Below are 12,041 nucleotides of genomic sequence, written 5' to 3' on the forward strand. Positions count from 1 at the left end.
CTTTGCCTTAGTATGAGACCCCCTCCCCGCCCCCCCCCACCCGCCCATTCCCACCAAGTAGCACTATAATCAGAGCAGGGAACTCTCCAGGGTGGCCCCGCACACGGAGCCACTCACATGCAGTGTCTGGCCTCCTTTATGGAAAAGAAAAAAATTCCAGTCCTCATCCTGAGGTTAGCTGACTGAGGCACCAACAGAGCCTGGGCAGAGGAGTAGCAAGCCCTCAGCCCCCCTGCCTGAGACTGAGAGAGTAGAGGTTTCTGCCACTAAGCTGAGTACCCCTTTATTCGCTGCTGCAGGGTTCACTCAGCCCACTTTGGGCCTGCGTCCTTACCACCTGGGCCCAGCTGGAGGCCCAGCTGGAGGACCAGTGATTACACCGGATAGCTTCCCACAGCAGCTCTGCAGATTCCTTGCTAAGCTTCTCTGGGAACAAAGGGCTTGCAGAAGGTCCACAGGACTTTTTGGAAGAAGGCATAAAAGTGAGAGCCACATCTGTCACAAGAAACGTGGGAACAGCTCTTTGCCAGGAATACTGGGGGAAATACTCTGTCACTGGCTGGCTTTGAGACTCCATGGCTAAAGTGCTTTTCATGACCATTGGGTGAGTAGCCACTGTTTATGGAAGTCTGCTGTACATTGGTATCTGCCTTTCATACTGTCACATGCCTATGGCCACCTGAAAAGACAGAAGTGCTGTCATTGTCGATGTGAAACAGATTGGGGGACCCAGGTTAGAACACAGAAGTGGCTGTCATACTTCCCTGAGTTCCCACCTAGGGAATCAGGCCCCAGACTTCTGCTTCTATTCAGATATTGTCCTCTGATGTCACTGAGCAGTTGGGCAGCTGAGCACAAGAGGCCAGTTCCCTGAATAGTGACATTTTTGTGGATGATGGGGGTGGGTCAAATAATTTTATTAAAGAAATGTGTGCTCCATTTCTAACAAGTTCCCAGGGGAGGCTGCTGCTGGTCTGGGGGACCACACTTTGAGAAGTGAGTGGTCAGGGCAGAGTAGACATTGCTGTGGCCTTGGAAAAGTCACTTACCTCTGTGCCTTTGTTCCCTTGTTTATGAGCTCTCTTCTTGCTGGAGAGAACAGCTATGCAGACTCAGAGGCATGAAACAGCAGAGCTGTTGTGTTGGATTTAAGTTTAGCTGTCTAAAAGAGAAAACCAAATAAGTGGCTTAAATTAAATGAAGGCTTACTTCTCCCTTATATGGAAATTCAGGAGCAGACAATTCAAGGCTAGCATGGAGATGACTTCTCGCTCTCTGCTTTGGCCATCCTTGGTATGTGACTTTTATCCTCAAGGTCACAAGATGGTTGCTGGAGCTCCGGCCAGGATGTCTATGTTCCAGGCAGAGAGAAGGAAGAGGGGAAATGGGCAAAGGTTATTCCTTCCATTTGGATCAGCCCCCTAAAAAGAGACTTCTCAATCTCTGCCTGGATTCAAGAGAGGCAGTAAAATATAGTCTTTTAGTTGAGCACATTGTGAGCCTGAATTAAATCAAGGTCTGTTATTAAGGAAGGACGGGAGAATGGGTACTGGGTAGGCTGCCATAGTATGCTTGGAGGAACGTCAAGTTCTTGGTTCTTGGCATTGCCAGAGCCACGTGGTGGGAGAAACATTGTGTTGACTTGCCACGCAGCTCAGGGCCAGGGAGGGCACAGGGAAATCCTCATGCCTGAAGTGAAGAAAGGAAGTTCAGGGACATGGTGGTCTTGGACTGAGCCTGAACTGCGAGCCCGCCTGGCAGAGTCCATGGCGCTGGAGCGTCCTAGTGCCCTCCCTTCCTCCATTCACGTCTCTCGCTCCCTCCTTCCCTCTGTTCTTCCCTCTCTTCCCTCTCCTAATCTCTGATTTACTCTCCCTTCTTCCTCCTCGTTCTGCCTCTCTCTTGCAAGGTCTGCAGGATTTGGGCAGGTCTGAAGGAGGAGAGGTGTTAGACACACAAACGTCCGGAAGCTTCTCTGTCTTTGTGGCAAAGGGAGGACAGTGAAAGGAGAAGCCACAGCTACAAAAGCTTTTCCAAGGGTGTTGTTCAGTGCACGAACCTCTTTGGATTCTGCTTCAGAACAGGTTCCCCAGTGAGCCAAGTTTGAAAAAAGCCGCATGCTCTGCTGCCTTTGTGGGCATTCACGACGAGCACTAGCAGGTTGAGGGCCCCAAGGAGGCTTGCAGTGAGGAGGCCCATTGCTGACTCCTTTCCCAAAGTATATTTGCCTCTGGGACCCTTTGTTTGCCACATAGCACCTACCAGCATTCCAGACAGCAGCACTTTTGGGGCAAAGATGGTCTTGAAGTCTTCTAGAATAAGCAGAGCTACCTTCAGAGGCTCCATTTGGGGAGGTGAGTCTGTTTGTGGCTTCTCTCACTTCTGGACTAAGCCAGGGGCCTGTCAGGGTTCCCAGCAGCAGGGGACAAGGTTCGAATTCCACAATGTGCTCTGCTGCATGGAGTTGACGCTGGTGTCACTGGTGAGTCATGAGGGTCCACATTTAAACGTGAGTCATGGCCATATGCAAACCTTATTCACATCTACCTTCCTTTGGCCCCTAATCCTTTGTAATGCCCTGGTTTTATGATGTAACTTCACAGGAATTAAGCTTGGACAGCAAAATGATGTAATTCATTTAACTCAGCTTCAGCGAAAGTCTTCTGCTAGCATGACATCTGACCATGTCAGTTTCACAGGGTGATGGTGGCTGGTGGCTGGGCTTGTATGGACGTACATATGCCATTTGGGGAGGAAATTTGCTAGATGCATTTCGTTCTGGGTTTTATTCCATTCCTTGGTGTTGAACATCTAGGGCATCCTTGAAGACACACTTTTCCACTGTGTCCTGGCCCAGCTATTAACTCAGGACCAGGATGATGACTTCAGGCACCTGGGCCAGGCTGTTTTCTGGTCTTTTGACTCTCACGACTGGTCCTTTCTGCCTACAGCTACTCTCTTTGAAAAGAGATCTGCCCTTAAAAATTCAAAACTAAAGAACTGCTTTGATGGGCAGTTATTGGTCACTATGTCACTTTTCAAGGATTATATTAACCTACTATGAGGGTTTGGTGGGGGCAAGGCTTTGGCCTAAATGAGTGACATAAATAGTGAGGATTTGGCTTCTGTCATGGGGCAATGACAACAGAGTAGCCTCAAACTTGCCAGTAAGAATATGCTATTTCCATGACTTCTGAGGCCACCAGGTCCAGACACTTTCTTGCCTCTTTTCTTCTCAAATGTATAATTAAAGAAGCTTCTGACACAGGTGAGCATCTCCTCGGCCAAGGACATATACCTCTGCCGGTGTCACTGCTCTCTCTGCCCAGATGCTTCCCCTTCCTCACCCCACTGCCACCTCCTTTTGGGACTTTTGTTATCCTGTCTCGTGTGCTCCTGACCCTGTCTTTAGTCAGAGCTCTTGATAGCTAGGGGAGGGCCAGGCAAGGCCAGAGCCAACATTGCTGAGACCTGAGGTGGGGGAATGTGCACAGGTCCTGGTTGTCCCCTGTTGCCTTTGGGGAGTGGCAGGAGAAGCATCAAATTCGTACCGTGAGTCACAGTGAGGGGCTCCCTGGGAACAACCTTCCTTTTCTCCTGGTTGGCCGAGGACACTTTCCAGGCTTGGAGCACTCAGCTGGATATTCTGACCTATTCTTCCTAGACATTGCTGCTTCACATTCCCACCCTTGGCATCTATCACTGGAGTTTTTTATTCATTCTTTCATAACTCACACAATCCATGTCTGAGCTCCCTACTGAGATATGGGAATAGTTCATCAGAATCGGTTATCCATATTGGGCCAGAGTGGGCCAGGCCTAGAAGTATCTGACACACATTGCCTGGTTTTCTCTTCATGCCAACAATCTGAGGAGGAGTCACTGTCATCTACAGATTAAAAGTAAGACATTTGAGACTTTAAGAGGATAAATACCTTGCCCAAGGTCTCCTAGCTAATCAGCGGTGAAATGGGGACTCACTCACTCAATGAACCATTTATGGACCATCTGTTCTGGCCCAGGCACAGAACAAGCTTCAAGGATAGAGACCTGAATAATGCGAGGATTTCAGTAGGAGAACAAGGATTACAGGAGACAGGATGAGCACAGCGGTCAGGGGACCATGGGTATGGCTCAGGGCCACAGTGGTGGGCATGGGTGGGGCGGGTCATCTCAGGCTCTGGTTTCAGGAAGGCTCTTAAAGGAGTGGCAGCTGGTGTACCTCTGGAGGATGATCAGGAGTGAGGAAAGCAAGGCAGAGCAGATGGAACTACATGTGTGAAGAAAGGAAAAAGGCGGAAAGGGACACAGCGCATTCAGGAAAGCACAGCGCCTGATGCAGAGTAAATGCTGAATGATCTTTGTGCATCGAATGGACGGATGTCCAGCCAGGCCTCTGGCCCATCTCCAGCTCTGTGAAGGCGGAATCCTGGAAGGGTGTGTAAGGAAAGGCACACACAGATTTGGGGTTTGGGAAGGTCACTCTAGCAGAATGAGGAGGATGGGTGGGAGCAGCTAGGAAGGTGGTACAGTCCAGCTGTGTTCTTTCTTCTCTTGCTGGACAAAAAGACCATTCAGTTCAAGAGTCCTATTCACTAGAGTTTTAAAGTTGGACAGAATTTAGGGACCAGCTATGGAAAAGCTAGGAAGAAAATTCTGACACCAAAGTGATTTTCCCATTTGGAATGGTACTTGAGAATTTTTATGAAAAAGAGAAGCAGGTTCTATAGAATGATACACTTAGAAATAACTTCTCCAACCTTTAAACATGTCAGTAGCCATCATGTACCTAGTGCCTACCTTGGGCCACGCTCTGTGTCTGTCATTTTGTTACTACTCGCAACCATGATGGGAGGAGGGCCTTATCATCGCCATTCTATGTACATGAAAACTGAGGCTCATCAGTGAAATCCATTGCTCAAGTTCATGAACTTAGTAACAGCACTGGTGTTAAAACTTCAATCTGGCTATCAAGCAAAACTTTTTCAGAGACCGGAGTCATGCTCACTGCCTCCCTTCTCTCGAAGCCCCTACAATTCCTCCCTGGATTCCTACAGCTTTGTGGAACACAGTTTGAGAACTTCTCTGATATCCTCCGTCACCTATTTCTTAAGAAATGCAGATGATAAAATAGTAATCTCAGTCTACATTAAAAAATAGTTTATTACAAATCTTCCAAACAGAAGTCTAAATAATTTATGTAAATACTACACTCTTAACAAAGTAAAGCATATCACCAACTCTTTAAATATAGACTGCATGTGGTGACTTCTTTCTAAAGACGACAGTGTGGAAAGAAGTGAAAATGGAGTAACTAACTACACAGTAGAGAAACCTGACCTACAAACACTCTCTCAACCAGGTGATCAAGGTCAACTTCAGTGACAAGTCAGGTTGGTAGGATGTACCCTGATACCATGTAGTGAAAATAGCACATTACCTCTGTGCTCCTCTCAAAATGCATAATCCTAGTCAAATTATGAGAAAAACGTAGACCAATTCCAGTCGAGGGACATTTCACAGAACACCTGATCAGTACCTCTCAAATCTTCCAAGGTCATCAGAAACAAAGTCTGAAAAATTGTCACAGGCAAGAGGAGGCCTGAAGGGACGTGATAACTAAATGTAACATGCTATACTGGATGGGATTCTGGAACAGAAAAAAAGACATCAGATAAAAACTAATGAAATCTGAATAAAGTTATAAACTGTAGTTAATAATAATGCATTGATATTGGTTCATTAATTGTAACAAATGTACCATATTAATGTAAGATGTTAATAATAAGGGAAACTGGGCCTCTACTATTATTGCCAATTAAAAAAAAAGCCAAAATCATTCTAAAACTAAAAGCTTATTAAAATAAATTCTATTCCATTACATAATATTTTCTACTGTAAGAAAATAGTATTTTTGAGTTAGTCTTGTCCTTTCTGGTCTTATGTGGAGGCTAAAGGGATTTAAAACACTGCAACGAGGGTCTAGACATAACTTATATAAACCACGTGTCTCCTTTCACTAGCTTGGGGTATAGAATAAGGTCATATTTTTATAAATATACATGTTAATGGGTTCTTGTTCCCCTTTGGCTAGCTGGAGAATATTGCTCTCCCATGCCTGGCACTGTTCTTGCTAGGGTGGTGCCCTGTGGCCTTAGTGGGCACTTCCGCTGCTGGTCTGGGCAAGCTGGGAAAAGACCACTGTCTGCATGGCACCTGTGCACCTTTGCTTCAGGCTTGGGCTCCTTCAGTGACCCAGTTCCATGTCTCCCCGCACCCCTCCGCCACACCGGGTGTCTTCAGGGTTCCTGGTGCTAGGTCAGGAAACCTCTCCAGACTCAGCCACCTGAAGTCCCTGAGGACTTCAGGATGAAAACTTTGTTCTCTCCTCTCAATTTTAAGCCTGCCCATTTCCTGCTTCAATGCGGCTGATATTCCTGCCCTTTCTTCCCCCAGGGGAATGTTTCACTTGACATCCCTGCTATTTTTGTTCTGTTGTGGGTGGAGAAAGCCACTGTCGCTGGGAGACTGTGTGACTTAGATGGGGAATTGTGGCTCACTCTCTCTTTTAACCGACCCAGGAGGGAGCAGTGACATGGAAGTATTCTTGGAAGAGAAAGGACTTGAGTTTTGCACCGACTTCACCCAGCTTTGTGAGTTTAAGTATCACACTTAATCTTTCTGGACGCAGTTTTCTCATCTGTAAACTGGGGAGAGGAGAAGGGGAATTGGAAAAGACAAATGTGATTGTTAAATGTGTTCTCTGTTCCACCCACTGGTGTTCCCAGAGGCCAAAGGCTCCAGGGCAGCACAGTTGACCCTTGACCAATGCGAGGGTTCCAGGCTCTGACTCCTATGCAGTGGAAAATCTGTGTCTAACTTTGGACTCCCCCAAACTTAATGAACAGCCTACTGTTGACCAGAGCTTTACCAATAATATAAACAGTCAATTATTACATATCTTGGATGTTCTATGTATTATATTCTTATAATAAAGTAAATTAGAGAAAAGAATGTTATTAAGAAGATCATAAGGAAGAGGAAACACATCTACAGTATTTATTGAAAAAAATCCACATATCAGTGGACCCACACAGTTCACACCTGTGTTGTTCAAGGGTCAGCTGTCTTGCTTGACCCGGATGGGGGCTGACAGGCTGGCTCCGACCCCACCCTAACCCCCAAGCCCCTATTGAGGTGCTGTCGCTATTGTCTGAGGATTGCTTCAGGAGAATACTGTTCCTTGAAGCTCTGAGAGCCATGCCAACGAAGAAGCAATTCCCTCCTCCGCCAGAGAGTACGTTCACTAAATAGGGTCAGATTTTACTTTTTTTGTTTGCAGAATCCAAGTCCTTTCACTTTTTCCCCTCCAAAGCAATGAAAAGGAATCCGGCTGCTGGGACAAGTCACAGGGAAGATGAAAGCAGCTTTCCTGAGGTTCAATTCTTCCAGAAACAATCTTCCTCTTCCCTCCTCCCCCCACCTCTCTCCAACTTTCAAAGCACCCAAGTGTATATTGTTTTTAAATGTCAAAGAGAAAAAGAAAAAGAAAGAGAGTGAGAGAAAACCCTTTTGCTCCCGAATGTCACATTCTGGTGAGGGAAAAAAAGGAGAAGAAACAAGTGGCAGAATTAAAGAGATGCAGATTTCCCCCTTGTCCCTATTCAGGTCTGGAGGCTGCCCCTTCGCTCCCTCCTCTCCCTCCCCCTTTCCTCCTTGGGTTGCATTGAAATGTCAAATGCAGCAGCTTGCAGCTGACAGGGGGGTCCCTGGTGGGAACCGACTGCCCTTCTAACCTGCAGGTCTAAGCTGTTCCCTTCTTGCCCTTGTATTTGCTTTTCCTCTTTCTTTCATGAGCTTTCACTAGCAGATGTTGTTTGAGATGGAGGAGACTGGCAAGTGTGTGTGTGTGTGTGTGTGTGTGTGTGTGTGTGTGTGTAGTGCTTTCTACCTGGGAGTGTGCAGGAGGTGCTTTCAGACACCCTAGTCCCCTTCTTTCCTTAAGTTCTTCCAACCTTCAGTTGGCCCATAAAGACATTGTCCCCAGGGCTTTTTCATTTTTTGCCCTGGAGCAAAAGGCAGGGAGAGGCACTTTGTGTACCTAGTGTGCCTGGCTCTGTCTGGTCCTTCTCTCCCCTGCCCCAGGGCTTCTGTCCAAGCATGATGGAGGTCAAGACGCCGCAGAACAGTGATGCGCTTTATTGAAAATGTGTAAACTAAGGTGGACTGTTTTACAATACCCAGAATTGGTGATGGTGTGGGAAATGGGTGTTTTCCTAACTTGCTGCGGGGAAGGTGAGTTGGTCTAGCTGTTCCAGATGGTGTTTTTTTTTTTTTTTTTTTTTTTTTTTTTGCAATATGGATCAACAACCTTAGAGAGTGCAAATGATTGATTCAGCACTTTCACTTTTAGGGATTTCTAAGAAAATAATCAGGCAAGTGAGCAAAGAGTTATGCACAAGGATGTTTGTCCTAGAAATGTTTATAATACAAGACGATTGAAACTCTCTAATTCTTTTTCAGTAGAGGATTTTTAAAAAAGGTCCCGACTCTTTCAAATGTGCACTGGAACCTTGCTGCATGACTGACTGGCATTTCCTCTTTGTGCTCAAGTGGGAGTGGTGGGAAAACAAAGGAAAGAGACTCAACATTTGTACTTGGGATATCGGCAGCCATATTGGAAAGTCGGAGTCATGGCTTGAATGAGTGGGGTCCACTCTTGGAGCTCATGTTCCTGCCAACTTTGTGAAAGAAGAACCAGAGCTGGACAATAATTAAAATGGTGGAAACAGATTCTATTTAGGAACAAATAGGGGAAAAGAGACTTCAGAATAGAACTGGGCTCAACTGTGAATGCAACATGGACAAGTGGGATTTACAGTTAATGAGTGGTGTGGGGGTCAGTGGATGGAAAATTACTAAGAGGGAACATCAGGAGTAAGGGGGGATTTTTGCTGAAGTGAGACCAAGGTGAACAGACATCACCTGAGGAATGGTGGGGAATATGGAATTTGATCAGGTATCCAGAGTGATCAGATATTGAGGGTGGGGGATTCTGGTTAAACTGATTTAGCAAGATTCTTTCTAAAACTGGGGAATTCAAAGACAGATACGAAGTCTAAAGTTGTGGCCTAGTTGGGAAGAAATTTCAGAAGAGCCAGACTAGAATTTGGTCCAAGAGAGCCTCTTTGTCAACCTTTCCGGCCCGGCAGTCAGTCTAAAGACCTCTTGCAGATGGTAATGGGGGGAGAGGGAGAAAATGAGGGAAAGGCAACCTTTATTTGTGCTTGTTCTTTAGCTGGGGTGAACATATCTGAGGGTTGCCATGCAGTTCAGGCAGCTTTAGCTGCTCTTGGTGTGCAGCTCTGCCCAGGTGCTGACCGTCACTTGTATAAAAGTGGGTGTGTACATGTGGATATCTCTTAGCTGTCTTCTCTTTGCTTGCGCGATGTTCTCCAAGGCCTATGGCATGGAAAGATTAACCAAAGAAACCCTCTTAATCTCTAGCAAGGACAGCTTTGGCTGTGACCCACTCAGGGCTCAGGATGACCCAAGACCCACCAGTCTCCAGAGCTCCTTCCTTGTACCAGCTCCAATGTCCATGTGGTAGTGCAAAAAGGCTACAGCCTCCTTGGCAAAGAACGGCTTTGAGGAAATAGAAGACAGCTGGGTAGGAAACAGCAAGGCACTCTGTGGATGATTTCATTTGTTAGCACGGCCCATGCTAAGCAACAACTAGGAGGCTTGGGCATCCATGTTTGTCCAGAGAGCAAGTCTATATTTTCAGTGTAAGTAAGGGGCACTTTTTCCATGACTGAGACATAGTCTTAAAATTTGTCTTTAGTTAGGGCTTTCAGTTGTCTCCCTTGATTCTTTATGGTTGTTTGGTGTTTACAATACTACACATTGAAGAAAACCATAGGTTTTTAATAACCCAGTTCTAGTTATACATAGTCTTAGGTCCTCAAACTTCACTGGTCTCAAATTTTCTTTTCTTCTTCTTTTTTTTTAATATGGAGACAGTAATACCTCCCTTGGGGGTCATGGGACTCTAATGTCTCGTTATAATTGACGTGGTTCTATGCTACCTTTCTAGCTCTATGTCATTTTTTCTCGACATTTCAAGCCACATAGAGGCCCTGCTTTTCCCTACATCCACAGGCTCCTTCACAGTTTTGTGCCTTTGCTCTCTCTCTGTGCCTGCAATACCAATCCCTCACTTGTTTACCTCTTAGACTCAGTTCTTCCTTCAAGAGTCATCACAGAGCATGATATCCTTTCTGTGACATCTTTTCTTTCTCTATTTACCCTTGCTGGAGCTCTTCAGACTCTCTATATTTTGGAAAGCTTTCCAGAAAATTGTCCTTCTCCCCGACTAGACTGAGAATCTTGAGCAGGTGGAATATTCATTGCTGAATTAATCAACAGATTAAGTGCTGTTTGAATGTAGCTGCTGTTCTTCCTTTTTCCCTGCTTTTTTCTAAGTAGTCCCCATTCTAAAGAGTCCCTAATCCCAGATTAGCTTAAATGACTGGATCACATTCTTATAAAATAATTCTATCAGGAGTAGGTACTCTGACCCCCCCTCTCCCGCTTCTAAGGAAGCCCCTAGATCAGTGGTCTTCCGTGTTCAGGTGTGGAACATTTGGAATTTCCTGTATTCTGTGGGGGACACTATGAAATAGTAATACAATCTTCATCATATGAACTAGAAATATCTTAGTAGGAGAATTTATGATGAATGTAAGCAATATAAGATTGCAATCAAGGGCACGTGTCCCTAAAAAATAAGCAAAATCCAAAATCCAAGCCCTCAAACTCATCATAATTGTATCCCTCCAAAATTTTTAAAGCAATATTCATTTGCTGCTTATTTATTTATTCATCTGTTCTGTGAGTGCTTACTATTAAGGAAGCAATAATAGGTGATAAATATTTAAGAAAAAAATTGTTGAAGAACAATTTAAAATTGAGAACATTCTATCCATTAATCATTACACAATTTTGACAGCTTAACGGTCTTGCTCATTAGTGTTAATTATATATGTATGGTGTGCCTGACACAGTGCTGTGTATGGATTATATCATTTATCCCCATTCCCACCCTATGAAGTGGACATTCATTATTTTCATCAGACTGATAAGGAAACAGAGGCTTAGTGTTAAAGAATCAATGTTTTCAAAAAGTAAAACCATGGCTCTCATAAATAGAATATGAACACATGTCCAAGATTTTATTTAACTCATTAATTAATAAGAGGATCAGTAAGATGTCATAAGCTCAAAGGAAAATTCAAAGATTAGAGCATGTACCGTAGTCAGGAATGCTGAAACAGATGTGAACTGGTCAATATCCACAGGGCAATAATCAATTGCCTTTCTACGGGACACGTCTGCATTTATATGGGCAGGAATGACTCACATTACCCTAAGTTTTCTTCAACATACAGGATTGTAATATAGCTTTAAGTCAATGCAAGGTGGAGGTACCCCAGAGTATATTCATAGCCAGAACACCCAGTTATCTTTTTGTTCGTTTTCAAGTCTTCCTGGGTTTTGTCTTTAGAAAAGATAAGGGATACTTTTAAGGTACAAACCCAGGATGCAAATGTCAGCAATCCAGAGCCAGTGTCCCTAACAATTGGTCAGTCACTAGAAAAATTTAAGAACTACCAACTGAGAGATCAGCCCTTTTATTGAAGTTGCTATTTTGCTAATCTTTGATTTCTCTATCCATTATTTTTGTCCATATAAAAACACTGCACTACATGTGTTATTTTAGTAAATGAAAGGAAGTCACATTTACTGAATTCTTAATGGGTGCTAGGAAATTATGTCAAATGCTTGAAGGCTGAGATCTCATTTTCTCTTAACAACAACTGCATAAGGGAGGTATTAGTAATCCCTGTTTTACAGAAGAGCACTTGGGTTTAGAGAGATGCTCAAAGTCGCAAGGCTAGGTTCACACCCATGTCCCTCTTATTTGAGGCTCATGATCTCTGGTTCATGAGTCAGCCACCATTCCAGTGGAAAGAATTTGT

The 12,041-nt window shown here is 44.7% G+C and overlaps 1 protein-coding gene across 1 annotated transcript in view; it reads left to right on the top strand.

Moving 5' to 3' along the window:
- Positions 1 to 411: 411 nt before the first annotated feature.
- Positions 412 to 12,041, top strand: part of MCTP2 (multiple C2 and transmembrane domain containing 2) — a 526,866-nt gene continuing 515,236 nt past the window's right edge. Inside the window, exon 1 of the mRNA XM_036232007.1 lies at positions 412 to 604. The gene's annotated coding sequence lies outside the window, so the exon portion shown is untranslated. The remainder of the gene's footprint in view (positions 605 to 12,041) is intronic.

This window comes from Rousettus aegyptiacus, unplaced genomic scaffold (genome assembly GCF_014176215.1).
Source record: "Rousettus aegyptiacus isolate mRouAeg1 unplaced genomic scaffold, mRouAeg1.p scaffold_m13_p_14, whole genome shotgun sequence".
In the NCBI taxonomy this organism is placed as follows: Eukaryota; Metazoa; Chordata; class Mammalia; order Chiroptera; family Pteropodidae; genus Rousettus; species Rousettus aegyptiacus.